We start from the raw sequence: 17127 nt of genomic DNA, 5'->3' as shown, positions 1-17127 counted from the left end.
TGTCGATTTTATAAAACCTTCATGAAAACAGACTTTTTGAAAATGGATTTTGAAGCTCAGTCAACAATTTAAGAAATGCTTAGGCCTACCGTTAAATACTGGCGTCAAAAAATCCACAACGGATCCACAACGGATAACAATGCTAAGTAGAGCTTACTTAAAGAGAAATAGAAACTGCATGTACATCATGGTCATTTTAAGTATCCAAGTACTATACAAAGAGATCGAGTTCACCGAAACATCCCTTTTCCTTATCACCTGAGGAAAACCGTCTTTTATAAATTATAGTAGGCCTACCATACAGTACTTTACATTTGATACAAAAGTTTCTTCTGTACAATAGTTTCCCAAAATTTGTATGTGTCGCAATAGTTTAAGTTTTAACCAAGGGCAGTACCATTCATAATTTGCATATTACACCAAAATTTACAATCGGCGTCCAGATGGCGGGAAAATGTAACATAATGTTCAATCTGTTGGGTCGTTCCCATGGTGCGATGAACTTGGCCAAGTTGCCAAGTTCGAACATCGATGCCCTATACTTATGTTCCGTGACCAATGATGTCAATGGGAATTATGTGTGTAAAAACTCGTGTTTTTCACGTGTAATATATATAGAAGTTTTACGTAAGGGGAGCGAATTTCGGGGCGGCTCGTTGATTGTGAGGAAGCACTTATCTAATCATCAATTTTTGTGAAAAATATCGTACGTTTTTTCCAGAAAATGTTTTTGACTAGTAATTGGAAATTCAATGTATCAAGAAGTACTGGGTCTAGACCTTATCATTGCATTTTGGGGGAAGACAGATCTTCAAGTGCAAAATATTGTTTTTTCATTCAAGGTTATCGTGGTTTTCTTGCGAGGTGTATACGGCGTAACTTTCGATGTATAGGCTTAGAATTAGGATCGGCCGATGGTTTAGTTTGCATGAATTTTTACCTAAATTCAATTTAATTTAACGGGAATCACTAAGCATGTCGGAAAGACAGGACATGACTTACTACTAATACTTTAAGTTTAAAAGTTCACAATGAAAAGTTTTTAACTATCAACAAGTCCCCACCTGTTTGGAACTTCAGACAAAAATAATGTAAGATAGGGGCTACATAAATACGGGATTATAAACTACATATATAATAAGAATAGTACAGATTTATTTATATCATTAATCGGCTGTTGTTTACTCCAGAAAATATACTTTCAATACGTACAATATCAATCTTCGTACAAAAGTTCTTAAAAATAAAAAAGTAGCGAAAGATAACTAGAAATGACATCGTGGAACCCCCAGCATTAATAAACGAATCCATTTCATTACAGCATCAACTCTCAAGTACCGCACAGCAGTGTGTAACAGTACCGTACCCTAGGCTATGATAATATACAGTCCCTTGCGAAGATGGATTTAATTTGATATGCTCCCTTCGGTTTTGGATCAAAAATTATTAAATCGTTATACTTATTAAAACAAAATGTGGTGAAATGCATAATGGTGAGATTTTGTACATGGGAACCTTCACAATCATCTTTTGCAGGAAGAATAAATAACGAAAATTTCTGAATAACTTTGAGGTCTCGTAACATGCTGAGCATAACTAACGTTCGATATTTGGTGTAGCCTAGGTCCAAATTACTACGTGAAAAGTTGATTCGTTAATATGTCTAGGCCAGTGCGTAAATTGATAAGATATTATTCAAACTAAAACACAGGAACCAGAAATAAACGTGTTTTCTTTTCTCTAATTCAAATAGTAACACGTAGATATTTTTTATTATGTCCGGGGACAGTCCGGGATTCCCGGGAATGATACCAAAACGAATGTAATAACCGGTTGTTTTCCCAATACCGGTAGTAGTTACACATTGCACTGTGATCGGGATTAGTCAAAGCCGGGATCGGGATACCGGTATTCACTTGACTACCGGGATCCCGCACAACCCTAGTAATGAAATAGCCTATCTTCGTCCAAAATTGGTACATTGTACTTAATGCAACTCTTCTCATGCATGTAACAAAGGCTTGTATGTATCCTATGTATGTTAATGGCCCGAAAAGCGCCAAGAATAGTTACCCAAACTTTTCCATCTCAAAAAGTATCTCAAACAAATCATCCATCTTCAATCTTTACCAAAATGTTAATTTTAATACCTAATTCTTACACTCCGACGTTATTTTGAGCTTATGTTCAATATAATTCCGTTTATGAACAAATAAAAAATATGCCGAACTTAATGTTTAACATCCTTGTTCGTTACTATTATTAACTCCATTCAAGCTCAATTAGAAAATTTAAGCTTAGGCCAATCAAACTAAGTAAATGGTGACAACGTAACTAGTGTAGGATTACTGTTTAACGTTTCAGATTGATATAAAGGAATAATAAGAACTAAAAACAACTCCAATGATGTTTCTAATAATAACAAATTGCATTTACTTGTGCAGCATTAATTTGAACAAAAATATAGAAAACCGTATTCATAGGCCTGTTCTCAATGTTGGTTTCGAGGCACATGAAAATCTCAGGTTTGGATGTAGTAACGTTTGGGAAATTTCCAAGCGTCGTTTATGAAAATTAGCGGTCGTCTGGTGTTATGTATTAAAGGCAAGCCAGGCGCGGAAAAATCAGGAACCAGTGAATAAAAATCACGAAAATCCGAACCGGCAGCTAAAGGGAACTGAGACACGGAATACACACATATGTCGCGAGTACTGTATGTACGCCTGTAGCTATAGCTGTGCATGCCTGTGAACAACGTTTATTTGTTCATCATTTGCATATATAGCTGACACAATAGCTAATGTCGCGAGCAAACCGCATGTTCGTTGGTCCGTGTGATAGGGTTAAGATAGGTGTAAGCAGAGCTGAACACCCCGAAATTCGCTCCCCTTACGTAAAACTTCTATATATATTACACGTGGAAAAACACGAGTTTTTACACACATAATTCCCATTGACATTGGTCACGGAACATAAGTAGGTCATCGACATTCGAACTTGGCCAAGTTCATCGCACCATGGGAACGACCCAACAGATTGAACATTATGTTACATTTTCCCGCCATCTAGACGCCGATTGTAAATTTTGGTGTAATATGCAAATTATGAATGGTACTGCCCTTGGTTAAAACTTAAACTATTGCGACACATACAAATTTTGGGAAACTATTGTATAGAAGAAACTTTTGTATCAAATGTAAAGTACTGTATGGTAGGCCTACTATAATTTATAAAAGACGGTTTTCCTCAGGTGATAAGGAAAAGGGATGTTTCGGTGAACTCGATCTCTTTGTATAGTACTTGGATACTTAAAATGACCATGATGTACATGCAGTTTCTATTTCTCTTTAAGTAAGCTCTACTTAGCATTGTTATCCGTTGTGGATCCGTTATGGATTTTTTGACGCCAGTATTTAACGGTAGGCCTAAGCATTTCTTAAATTGTTGACTGAGCTTCAAAATCCATTTTCAAAAAGTCTGTTTTCATGAAGGTTTTATAAAATCGACATATAGCTAGGGTAGGAAAATATTAACGAAAGTTGTTCTATTATACAAATAAAATACATGTTTCTCGTACTGAGATCTGAAGGGAAAAAACGGGCGGCTATCGTTCTTCTTTTCATGCGCTAATACTATAGTATAGTTTGGAATATGTGGCAACCTTTACGTGATTTCAGAAATGGCTCCTGTTCTTGGAAAAATGACTCCCAGTCATTATTCATTTTCTTATATTAATGTTCTTATTATTATTGTATATTATTATATTTTTCATTTCACTATTGGTTATGATACTTCAGGTCCTCGGGAGAAGTTAGCTTTACGCTAACCGAGTTAAATAAATATACGGAGATTTGATCACGGGTGCCAATTTGTATCTACGGATGCCCTTAAAATAACATTCAATGCTAACAGCATCCTCCTATTCTTATGAGGCGAATAGCACATAATATCAATAGGATGGTCGGTGGGAGGTACCTTAGATTATGAAATTGTGTTGCGGGCGCTGAGCGAGTGTATGGAGGGCCCGAATGCCCGACATTTTTTTTTTTTTTATTTATTCGCATTTTTATCCTGGGTTGCTTATTCAGCAAAAGCTGGTTTCCAATAAGGCCCTGCTTTTTACATTCAACGTTATACATAAAAAGTAAAACATAGCAATACAAAAACAATTAAATGTACAGATACAAAACAATTAAAGCTGTAAAGTGGAGACAACTACAAAAAAAAATGGAAATAAAAGAATTATCAAAAATTGGGCTTGCAAATAATAACTGGAAAGTTTTGGAAACCAACACTATGCTAGTTATTTCAACATGCGCGTTGAAACTTTCAATACCCAAGAGTTGATATAATGTAATAGCTGAACAAAGTCAGGAAGCAATATAAAAAAAAATATATTGTAAAAAACAGCAAATAAGATTCATAATGCAAAAGTTATCATTGTAATCACTCTTTGGTGAAAGGATTGGTGTGCCTACGACATGAAATTGAAACACAGTAGAAGACTTTCAGTTAATCTCAAATAGTTTTCCATCCAGTTCACATGCATCATGGACTCGCAATAACATAGAGAATATAATTTTGCCCTTCAGCTATGTATTTGCCAGGCATAAAGCTTACACATCAACTTTGTGTTTAACTGCCTTTATATAAGCAATGTAGCAACTTTTCTCTCATCCTAAATCTGTGTTATAGTAACATAGTTACAACTTCTTAAGATAGTTGAGGTCTTGACATGTACAAAGGTGAGCTTTAAATACAAGTCTTCCACTCAACACAGTACATATTAAGAAGTCAATAGTATTGACTTCGTAAGAGCTCGAAGTCGAAGTCACAAACTTGCCGGCCTGTGACGTATTTCATAATCCACGCCCATGTGGCCGCGTCGAAGTGGGAAAAATAATTTCGCGCCCCGCTTGAGGTCGGGTTGGAAATGCAACTTCGCTGTAAGGGAGACTGTTGCCCTAATGCAAATCTAACCGCCGGTTCCCGGTGGATTTTTCCGCGGCTATAATGAGCACAGCTACAAGCAGATAATGAGTCGAGTGCACACTGTCTCCAAACTACCCTCCACGCTATACAGTTACATTCACAGCCGCAGTCAAGCTGTTACTAAGCCGATTTAACACAGAGTTGAACAAAAGATCATAGCTCTCTTAAAGTCAAAAGGTATTAAACGTTCCACAAAGATAGTGTGTTTATAGGCCATATTTTATCCTTCTGCATAGGCAAAACTTCTGTGAAAAATAAATAAGGAAATGTGAATTTACACTGCATGAATCTAAAATGCTAACTTTCTTATTTTCTCATTCGGCCAAGTGGGAACAAAAACTTTTTTTGCCTTTTGGACAAGTTTTCTGAATTTTTAAGATTTAAAAATCTAAAAAACTGAAACCAAATCACAATCTAACTTCTTGTACATATGCACATTAGTGTGAACCAGAACCTAACATACAGGAAGGCGTAAAGCATAATCCTACTTATGAAGAACAGGACCTAAACTCCCCAGCCAGGTTAAAAAAATCAGTTGATTGTAGGGCAATTTTTGCACTCCAGCGAATCTGTACTTTTTTTTAGCCAGCTAGATCGTAGACGTCCCTTTTCAATATCATGTATCACTCACTGGATTGGGGGCACTACGACGTTGTCACAGACAGAGCCTTATATACAGAGAGTTGCGACAACTCGGGTCCGGGAATTTTCGATCACGTGACCTCATGGCACCATTTTGGGGCCAACTAATTCTGGCCGTAAGATCGACAACAACGTACGTTCGAGCAGTCAACATCTGCGCTGCCATCACAGAATGCCTGGCTGTTCAGCGTGGGGCTGTTCGAATCGTCCCGAAAATGGATTCCCAACAAACCCAGATCGGAGGAAAACATGGGAGGCGAAAGTAAACAGGCTTCACTGGAAGGCGAACTCCAATCACAAACTTTGCGATGTTAGTACTTCACCTAGGCCTAGGCCTAGTACAATGAACTAAGATTCGTAACACTAGGCCTAGCCTAGTCCATAACCAGGACTGTGGGTTACACCACACAGTCCTTACAGCTATGTATGGTGCACTGTGCAGTGTACATACACACATAGTTAACAACACAGAAAACAGAGCATAAATTTCAGGCATGAAAATGGTCTATTTTTAACAAGTTCTGATCAAGAAAGTTGCGATGTTGAGATGAGATCTGTTATAAGGTGCAGAAAAATATCTCTGCAAAGTTTAGTGAGTATATTCCTTAAATTGAAGGCTCCAGCGTGGCAAGACAAATCGGGGATCTACGAAGCACAGTGTGCAATACAAAGCACCAAGGGCTAGCCTAGCCCCCTAATGAAAAACTGCTTGGCTCCATTGAGTCATGAGCTTGTTTTGATTATTATTTATGAAAATTTGGGTGGCGAGTCTGGCAGACCATTGAAATGATTAATCATTCTGCTTTGCACTTGATGATTTGAATTGAACTGGTCCATAACTCCACTATCTTCTATGAAATAATAATGAAAAATTAGGTTACTAAACTATCACTGTAGGCTAGGTAAATATATTTCCTAGAACATTGTGTCCTGTTAGAGGATAGCAGGTAAAACTAACAGAGTCAACTGAAAACCATAGGCCTAATTAGGCTCAGGAATCATGTTTGTCCATGTCATACATAGGTACGGTATACAGATCCTAATTCATATTCTTACAACCGGGCAGTTCCAAGCAAAAGAGGACATAACCCAGGAAATTCAATTTGACTGAGCCTAGGCCTAGCATTTTACCGTGGTTGGCGGGCAACTCCCCCCCCCCCCCCCGGCAATCCCCCCCCCCAAAAACGACTCTAATTTTCGACTTCTGACAACATATTTATGCTTCTGTTGGGGGAGGGTTGTCCGGGGGTGTTGTCTGGTCACGATTACCTTATCCATTAATAATAGAAGCCCATCTCTAGTAATAGAGGCACAATTAGTATTTTGAAGAATTTCTGACTTTTGGATCCTATAGTATATAGATGCAGCTTTTTCAAGTTATTAGACATACAATTCGTAGATAAAAGCCTGACTCTCATACAAAAATATTCTGAAGTAGATCTTTTCAAATTCCAGCAACAGCTTAGTTCTCATAACGCTGAAATATCCTACTCACATATACCATATGTTTGCGATGTGAGTTCCAGATTAGTGTAAATTCCTTACAGCACCCAGTTTGGGTCATATTAGGGTGGTAAAGTCCTGTCAGCTGCAATTTATTATTCGTATTTCATACATTTGAAATAAAATTAGGTCATACCCACATTGTGACAGTGGCTGAGTGAGAAATATTCAGCCTAGGCTTCTGTGATGAAGCCTTATGAACCTTCTTCCAACTGCCACGGTATAACACTTAGAACTGCCCACCCCACCCCTCTTTTTCAAAACCAAGGTCAGAAGAGTAACTGCAGCAAATTTCATCTTCTATGACGTCTGTCACTGAGAATTTATTCTGACCGACCTGGCTGGTGGGTAGAGGCAACCCCCCCCCCCCCCCATGCCTGCCTAAATGTCATACTGTTCTGGGAGTGTTCCAATCTAAATGTACAGTATTCATAGCTATTTTGGGTAATGTGCAACTAAAAATCCCCCCTCCACACTAGAACTACAGGTTAGTTTCCTGATATATATATTAAAGTTGCGGGGCCTATCACTGAATAAAATTCAGCATCAATATTTCCCTCCTACAGGCTCACTTCTCAGAGGACCAGTTTGAGCAGAACCGGTGGATGGGAAGCGGAAACTGAAGTCGACAGCAATTCCCATTTTCCCTCATCGACGATGCAAGAAAGTGAGGCATGAGCATCTAGTATATGAGTCACTATACCAAGTGTTGTAAGCTGGAACAAATGGCAGCTTCTTTGCTGTAGCTTTCCTGTTCCTCCATGTTGGAACCCCCCCCCCCCTTCCCCGGATCCCCACTTAACAGGTAGACAATTTGTGTGATTTGTTTTGATTTAATACTACGGGTTCAGGAAGCCTTTGAGGTTCATACGAGGAACCCTGGCCGTGATGATCGTGGATGAGCACTGACTACAGTGCTCAGATATTAACGAGGCAGGGGTGTAACCAAGCCCATCCTGCTCCCGGGACTGCCATTTTGTGCCCCCATCTGACAGATGCCAGCGTACTCCAGGAACCGACCACGTTCTCTGAACCTGGAGGAGAGGGAGGGATTAATTCATTTTTTTCCGACGTGGCTGTTTATATCCGACCGACGAGACCAATTGTGATACCCCGAAACAATCCCCTCCCCTGCCCCACATGTCACCTTTAACCCTGCGCTCTAAATTTCGTGGGACTGGAACACAGACAAAATGTGATTGGTCCATTTAGTTACCATAGCAACCAATTTTCAAAGACCTAGCTTCATGATTCTGTGCACCATGTCAGTACCAGTCACATGTCCAAATATCAACTTCATCAGCCATTGCTAGCTCAAGTACAGTTAATCCCAATTTTGACCAATCACAGGCTTTGTTTGGTTACCATGGCAACAATGGAAGAATGTACATTATTCCGAAAGTGTGCAATATGTGTTACAATATGATATATAACCAGTCATAATACAATTTTACCGTACCAGAATATCAACTGTTGAATTTGGACTTCCAAATGTGCCAACCTCATCCCCTTGAACTTGAGCGCAGCCAATCCCCCCCCCCCCTCCCGTTCGACACTCGACGCCCTACTTACACAGCCTCGGCACATAAAAGCACCACAACATGAGCAGGCCAAAAATAAAACCCAGAATCCCGCTCACACTTCTACAATGCCATCGAAAAATTCCCCTATCCACCTGAACGCCCATTCCCACACATACTGTATGTTGCCGATTTGGCCCCAAAATGGCCCCCAAATTTCAGTTGTCGCAACTCTCTGTATATAAGGCTCTGGTCACAGACAGAGCCGTATATCTCTATATACGGCTCTGGTCACAGAATGTTAGCACCAATCAAAATAGATCTCAGAGAAGATTTAGGGTTTCAGCCAATCGCAGGCATTTCCTGGATAAACAACATGTCTGCGCCCTTATGCCGACCCCGGTTTCAGTGGTGTACATGGAATTACGTTAGTAATAGCCAAGGCCCATACTTACAGTCACTTTATCAACCAAACAAGTGAAGCATTCAGTTCCTATTTTTGATATGAACGCAATGCATGTGTGCCCGGTGACTGTGTTGAGGACTACCAAGTAAAAGTGGTCGGATTTGCACAGAATAATGTTATTGCGTTACTTGACAAGTCGTCCATATGACTTCAAGTTACACACAGAGTGAGACTGGAGTTGGCTAGGCCCTAATAATGAAATAGGCAAAGGCCTAGCACTTATTAGTTTATGTTAACGTTTACAGCTCATATAGCATCTGCACCTAATTATCTGAAAACGAAATTCATGATGAGGGACGTGTTGAAGATTCGTGTGGATCTTCCAGACAGGTTGGTTTAGCTTTATAATGTTGGCCGTGGCTATTCTTCTTACAACTAGTCGTAACAATGATTTATTAACTATTCTTACGACATTGGCGAATTCATGCACTATGAAGTAAATAAAGCAACTTAGCATGTAGTAGCGGTAACCCATACCCCGAACCTAACCCTAACCCAACCCCTAACTGGGAAATATTGTTACTCCTAGTCGTAAAAATAGTACTCCTAGTCGTAAAAATAGCTGCGTTAAAGCAACTGCGCATGCGTGAAAGGGAATTATTGTTACGACTAGTCGTAAGCATAGCCACTTTGTATAATGTTTCTTCTCCAGTCCTAATTTTGTTCAAACAAGAGGATATTAATTATTCCTATTTCCCCATGATATTTCAGAAATAGGCCTATGGTAGATTTGAAGACAAACAATGGTCTGTTTGAGATATTGAAATGCACATTTGGTCTCCAACTGTGTAAACTCATTGAACTTCAATAGGCCTGTACATGGTGAGGGAATCTGTGCGTTCCATGGCAAGTAGCCATGAGTCATTTCCGGCTCGAACAAAGGGTCCTTGTGTGTTACGCAATATAGCCAGCTGGGAATAGCTCAGTTAGCGTGCACACTATATATTTCGAGACGAATCAACAAGCACGAATAGTTTATCGAAAGTTTGAGTCATAAGTAATAAATGAGCATGTGATGCACTTGGACAATCACATTGTTGACACTTAGAGGTAAATATATCTTTCTTTAACCTGTTAAGTTCTTGTAGCACTGGAGTTATTCAGTGATCGTATATTTTACTTAATATTATCGACCATTTTCGTATCGGTAAGGCTTGGCTAGGGTACGCTATCCTACTGTACAGATTATGCCGGGATAGGGAAGCCCTATTCTAACGTTATGTTGAGTAGACACACCGTGGGTTACATATACTTATATTTAACTCGTTTTATTGAAGATGTATCTTTATAAATAATCTACAGGTTTTACTTAAGGGTTGATTTCACATTCATATTTTAAAGGAATGTATTATAGAGATAATTCTAGGAGCCAGTTACGTAAGAGGCTCACATACACGAGGTTGAGATTATGTTCTGGGAGAACGCCCTCTGTTTCAGCTAAGATGGCGGCGCCCATGTAACGTTAAATTTATAGTAATGTGTATGTATACAAGAATGAGGTTCATAACGTGTAGTTACCAGGGTTCGACTTATGGCCAAAAATTTGCATAGCAACAAATTTCGACAATTGCTATACAATATTTTTGTTGCATAGCAGTTCCCCAATATTGAATAGCAGTTTTGAAATTACCACAAAACGGACCAAATGTTGGCGATCAATGTATTAACTAGAAAATGTTTGTTTATTATTATTATTTATACTAGTGTTGCTACGATAATCGTTTTCAATATCGGTATCGGCCGATATTTGCAATATCGGCAGCATATCGGTATCGGTAAAATTTTGCCTAATTGCCAATAACAGCAAACCGATATTGAACTTTTCTTTTTAACAGCAGAGCTACCTGTACTTATTTATACTTGCAATGATTTGTTAATCTGCCCAAGACTATCCATTTCTTTAGCGTCAGTTAAACTCAGATTCATTTTCGATTAATATCCATGGAAACCTGACTCTCCGTAACATCTAAAAACACGTCTACAGCGCGCGAATATAACCAATGACCTTCGTGAACCTTGGCCTACACACAGCATTAGTGCAGCATATATACACTGTACTAACCATTCATTTCCTCAAAGGCCTCCGTGAAAACCTTGAACATGATGCATACAGTAACTGCACAGTTCACTCAGTGTTGGAAAACCTTCAATTTCCCGCGAACACACTGCCGATTTCCCGCCGGTGTTCGCCTGCCTAGCACGCGTAACGTGCGAGCATAAAGGCGTGGTGTCCAGGGGCCCGTCTTAGGGCTATGGTGGGGTCATGGGGTAGAACCCCTCGTGGGGATCCTGGGGGCGAAAGCCCCCGAAAATTGTTGTGATTTTTTGCGATGTCTGGCGATGAAAAAATTCGCAGTTGAGGATGCAAAATACTGACAACTTTTTTTATTTAAATTGTCACGAAACTGATGAAAATTTTAAAATGACAAGTTAAAGTAGCTATATTATGTTATAAAATGAAAAAAGATTTAATCTGTCTTTCAATCTTTAAAAAGTGCAACTTACAAAACTTCCGATATTATGAAACAAACAACGTTCAGCAAAGCCCCGTTTCTAGACTGCCTAACAATGAATAGCCTGCACTATGCGTACCAGTGGCGTAGGAAGGTACTTTTGAGTGGGGGGGCTGAAGACTGATGGCCGGCCTGGGGGAGGGGTCTAAGGGGAGGGGGTGTCCCCCTGCCCTTTGGAATTTTTTGCATTTCCAGGTGGCCTCAGATGCAATTTGGTGCAATATAGCACACTTCAACACCCACTCCATTTTGTAAACTTAATTTTGTATTTTCACCTGGCCTAAGATGCAATTTGGTGCTCCAAATGAGATTTTTTTCTCATTTGGAAATGAAAAAGGGGTTTTCTGACTTGCGAACCGGGGGGGCGAAATGATACTTCCGCCCCTCCACATTTTTCACTGTGGGGGCTGGCGCCCCCCCCAGCCCCCCCCCCCCGGTTCCTACGCCCTTGATGCGTACATTTTTACAACTGCAGTGTTTAACCCTATACCCAACTACTGTACCACGGTACATGTGCTGCGAATTTGCCCAGGTACCTTCCCAACAACTGTGAGCTCATCCCCTGTGTAACACCTGTTTGTTAACATTTTTTTGGCACGTTGCCAGGGAACCTTTTAGTTACGTGAGATCCGTAACTGCCGAGGTGGTTAGGCTATTTGCTTTACACTTAACTATGGTAGGATATTATTTTTTCAGGTTTTTTTTTCGCTATATGGTCAAGTGAATAAGTTGTACATTGAGTATAAACTCAATAAATTATAACTTCTACATTGTGATCGACAGTTCGTAAGTTAAGGTTTGAGTGTTTGCTCCCAAATCTGACTAGGAATTTGAATCGCACAAATCGGCACAATGTGCGATGCTGATTTGGAAACGTCTCGCAAGTTTGTCGTTTTGGATCGCATTTTGCGATGCGATACCGGAAAAATCGAACACTGGTAGTTACCTAACGTAACATAACAGCATAGCCTCACCGTGTGCATCTATATTTCTAAGTGCTTTTTCTATATTATCAGTATGCTTTCTCTTTATTTTACTTTTAACCATTAAGACTTAAGAGATATTTTCTCTTATCATATTTAAGGTCATGACTACCCACTTAAAGGGATAGTACGGTTATAGCCTTAAAGTGATAGTATGCATAATAGTTAAGATATTTTCCTTCCCTTTGACCAAATTCAATGGTTCGTATTAATTTCGCCATGCACTATCCGAGTTAGTATTGTTTTACTAAAATGTTATAACTTAAAGCAGTATATATGTTTGGTAGTTAAGCCGTATATGGACAATACCCTTTTGTTTAGTATTAAGTTGTTGTTATTGACAGACGTGTCAGAGACGTAATAGTCGCAGCTACTTCTACTATGTATTGTTATACGTTGGATTAATACCACTGCTAGTTAAGTTAAAGATGTCATAACGATGTCCGTGCATGTACACCCTTTTGGCCTTGGTTTTAGGTGACGTTAATATTTTACCTCTAGAGTGCGTATATACTGTATAGTCATTTTTCCTATTTTTCACTTTTACTTATTTCTTCTCTTTGCAGTGTGTCAGGGGGTTTCTCTTGAGTCTTACCCACTGCCCTCTTGATTTTACCGATTATATCTAATTTCATGTTTAAATACATGGTGCCACCAGACCATTGGTGAAACACAAAATCCGTTGTTATTTCTGTCTACTACATCCTCACACATGTTATGATATTCGTTGTAAATTGTGATTGGCCTTTAATAACATTGTCGGCAAAAAAACATTTTTACAGGTTGCACAAGATTATTCTTTCCCTGATGAAGTCTTCTCAAAATCTGTGGGCTGTGTGGGATGCAATGTATTCTCCATATAGTGAAGATTTACTCCACATCCATGACTGATTCATCATATTCATACATTCATCCCCCTGCTGATGGTTCTCCAAAGTTTCATTCCCCATGTGTGGCAATTGTACTGAGGGATGATTTGACATTCAACTCCAAAATTGGACTTCAGTTTTTAAATTCCAGGTGCTAGAAACATAGACCAAATTGATTTCTTTCTTTTTGGAACTTGTTAGACCATTATATAATCTGTTCTGGTGATGCAGAATTCATTCAGCAGGTGGTTCAATTCCATCAACAGATATCATACAGCCAAACAGTTTCCAAAGAGAAGGTCAAGTATTCGGCACCATCATGAGACTTGTAACAAAAGGAATTACAGGAGTTTTCAGTGGCAAAGCTCTCGTTGAATTTCCTCACATTGTCTACTGTACATAGGAATTTTCTCTGTGATAATCTCGCTTTCTATTGCCCATCACTCTACACAGCAAATGTGAATTGTAGGGGTAATTTTAATGTAATCATGACTTCACTATAGACCATCCACTGGTGTTCCAATGAAAGACTCAAAATGAGTTGTTAGCTCGGCAGCTAACTTCAGTTTAAACAACAAAAACTGTTAAAAGGAAACATGTTTGGATGGTGCCATCTCATATCTTGGAACTACTGGAACGGATAACTAATATATATATTTATATATAGAGAAGAACAGCTCTCAGCAAACTGGTTAGCCATGTGTATGGAAATATCTGTAGTAAGTGGACCTGCAGTTTCCCACCAGGATGCTCTGTAGGCCCATATGTTTAAACAAAAGAAATTTTTATTACACACATAGGCATACATTTCTCATCAGAAACTATGAAGTTGTGCAAATTGTTGAACTATGCAAATATTACAGCATGTTGTCATGGCTGAGCTAACAATGGATGTTTTTGAGCACCTCTCGTCAAGCCAATGTGTTCATAAGCACCATTAGATGACTGCATGGAAATAAACCCATATTTTCACTTGTAATCCATTTGTGCTTTACTTTGCAACTCACCACCCCAGATAAAGTTATCATGAACAATATTCATCTTGTATAATGTTCTCCAAATTTCTCCCACTTAGTATTTTCTATTCTGTGTTCCCCAGTTTTCCATTAAGGACATGCATTAGTCACTGATTCACATATTATCTGTCTAATTTTTGTCCATTTTAAGGCACTGTACCACCCCAGAAGTGTTTAATACTGAAACTGGTAAATGGAAAGTGGTGGACACAGCATACATAAGCCTATGGAGGAACATTACCTCAAAAAGTGCAGGTACTTTATGAATAATTGGATTCATATCCACATACTGTATAGTTAATGTTGTGCATAGTGAGTGTGTCTGTAAAACTAGAAGGTGAGGTTGATCTCATATAGAATGGTATATCAAGGCAGTGTCCAGTAAAAAGGAGACTTCAACTGCAATAGCAATGATCTCTTGATAATATATAACAAAATGACAATATGTGAGGAAGTGAGTGGGGTGGGAATTGGGGACAGCATAATGAACACATAAATTGGTGTCACTGTTCCTGTGGCTATGTAAAGGTCTCTTGGAATTTCTTTATATTCTTGCAAGGAAAAGTTAATGAGTAAAATGTTTATGCAATACAGAGGCCGGGTAAAGAAAGTAGATATGCATTGAGAGTGTTTCAAGTATATCACTAATTCCAGGTGGGGTTCCTCTTAAAGGTATGCTATAATGGCCCCAAATATGCTAGATATTCAAATATGGTCACCTTTGGTCAAAATTATTAAACTTTTTTTTTATTACAAACTTTGAGGAAATTTCCTAACTGGGACATTTAGTCATCTTGTGTGTTCTTAACAATTTCTTAGAACAGTTTGTATAGTAAAGACCTCCAGGAAAGTACTTATTGAAAACTTCTAGCAGTTATAGCATGCTATAATTTGGGACCTATACTGACTACCTTTAAAGCCAAAAGTTTGACTAATCTCTGTGCCAAAATACCCCCAAAAGTATGGACAAGTATTGTTATTCTATAGTGGCTGACACTGGGAACCACCACCTGTCAGTCAGAACTTTGTAGTACTTTAGGGTGGAGGTTGAGGGGGTGGGGGTATCTGACTAAAACTGAGAGGTGTTGCCAATTAGAAGCATAAACACAGTATGTCTTCTGGGAAACAATATTCTTGATAGGGTTACAAGCAAATCATTTAAAACAAAGAAGAAATGGAAAAATAGAGACTTAACTTTAAACATAATGGTAACCTATGGGTTTTCTCTCCTGACCAATGCAGTAAGTACAAGGCACCTCTCAGTATGTGAAATGACTGTGTTTATCTAATGGTTTTAATTTGTTCTTTTTTAATTGAGAACTAGCCATCCATCATATCATCATCATAGCATATGAGTAAGAGTATAAACTTCTAGAAATAATTAAAAAATCATTGAATTCAATGCTTCATAATCATGGTTTCGTGGGCAAAGACTTTGTGTAATACCCTGTAATACCCAGGACACCTTGAAGCAGGAGCCACGACAAAGCAAAAACATGAGAAATGATCTGCAGAAAGTTATGAACAGTTGTTGATTTTTTTTTTAACTTCCTGATATCTACAAAATATATTGTATTGCTTCCTAACTATTCGTTTACTTTACTACATTTTATTCATGAAGGCACCAATTCAATGCAAAGTGTGTTTCTTGAAATGCCGCAACGATGGAAACAGTTGCTGACAACATCTGAAGTACGGTGGTTTGGAGCATTCAGTGTTTATGTGGTCCAAGCATGTTACAGCATTTGTTGAGTGAAATAGTGAACCATAATAACTTGCACACATCCACTAAGAAAAGCGGAGGGGTGAGGTGGGGAGGGTGGGCGGGTCGAGAGTTTCAGGTACATCAATCCATTGGCAACTTAATGTATAAATACCCTAAATATTATTATTCATCATCATTCTTATTGTTATTATTATTATTGTTGTTGCTGTTACTATAATTACTATTATTATTATTGTCATTATCATCATTCTTATTATTATTGTTGTTGTTACTATTATCGTCATCATCATCGTTATCGTTATCATGATTATTATTATTATTATTATTATTATTATTATTATTATTATTATTATTATTATTATTATTATTATTATTATTATTATTATTATTGGAAAATCGTTGTTGTCATCATTATTACTATTATTAAGTCTTCGGAGGGGGTGGAGTGGTACAGGCAGCTGGGATTGTAATGATTTTAACAGTACATTTCAATTAAGTTTATTTCAAGCTCTTTATCACATCTTTTCTCTTAACCTATATATTCATATTTTGTGTACCTCGTGTATTTTTACATTTATACTATATTTTTGGTTTGAAATAAAAAGAATAAAATAGAAAAGTCTGAGTCATTGTATTACAGTTGCTGTAGTTCTCTGGGCATTATATCCAGAAACAGGCCTCTTTTTGATTCCTTGCCAAAGGCTGAAGAAATCAATGCGATGGTGATTGTGTGGGTTTGCGGGTGTGTGTGTGCGTGTTTGTATGTAACACTTTCTTGTAAACACGATATCTCAATAATTGAAGCTTGTATTTAACTCATACTCTACATGTGGGTAACCCATATTAGGACTACTATTGTTTTTGGTGGAGGTCAAAGGTCATTTGAGGTCACCAGAG

The 17127-nt window shown here is 38.4% G+C and overlaps 1 protein-coding gene and 1 long non-coding RNA gene across 3 annotated transcripts in view; one reads left to right on the top strand and one right to left on the bottom strand.

Moving 5' to 3' along the window:
* The window catches only part of LOC139959022 (uncharacterized), a 35301-nt gene extending 32550 nt beyond the window's left edge, over window positions 1–2751 (bottom strand). Inside the window, exon 1 of the mRNA XM_071956534.1 lies at window positions 2437–2751. The gene's annotated coding sequence lies outside the window, so the exon portion shown is untranslated. The remainder of the gene's footprint in view (window positions 1–2436) is intronic.
* A 6271-nt stretch (window positions 2752–9022) lies between these two features.
* On the top strand, window positions 9023–16301 carry LOC139959039 (uncharacterized). 2 transcript variants are annotated; one of them, XR_011789950.1, is made up of 3 exons: window positions 9023–9453; window positions 14656–14759; window positions 16126–16301. It is a non-coding gene; the product is annotated as an uncharacterized lncRNA (long non-coding RNA). The 2 variants fall into 2 exon arrangements; XR_011789949.1 differs by lacking the exon at window positions 9023–9453 and adding an exon at window positions 9696–10173.
* Window positions 16302–17127: the final 826 nt, after the last annotated feature.

The sequence above is a fragment of the Apostichopus japonicus genome, chromosome 18, assembly GCF_037975245.1.
Source record: "Apostichopus japonicus isolate 1M-3 chromosome 18, ASM3797524v1, whole genome shotgun sequence".
NCBI classification, from domain to species: Eukaryota; Metazoa; Echinodermata; class Holothuroidea; order Aspidochirotida; family Stichopodidae; genus Apostichopus; species Apostichopus japonicus.
The sequence above is the reverse complement of the archived record's forward strand: the minus strand, read 5'-3'. Positions and strand labels throughout refer to the sequence as shown.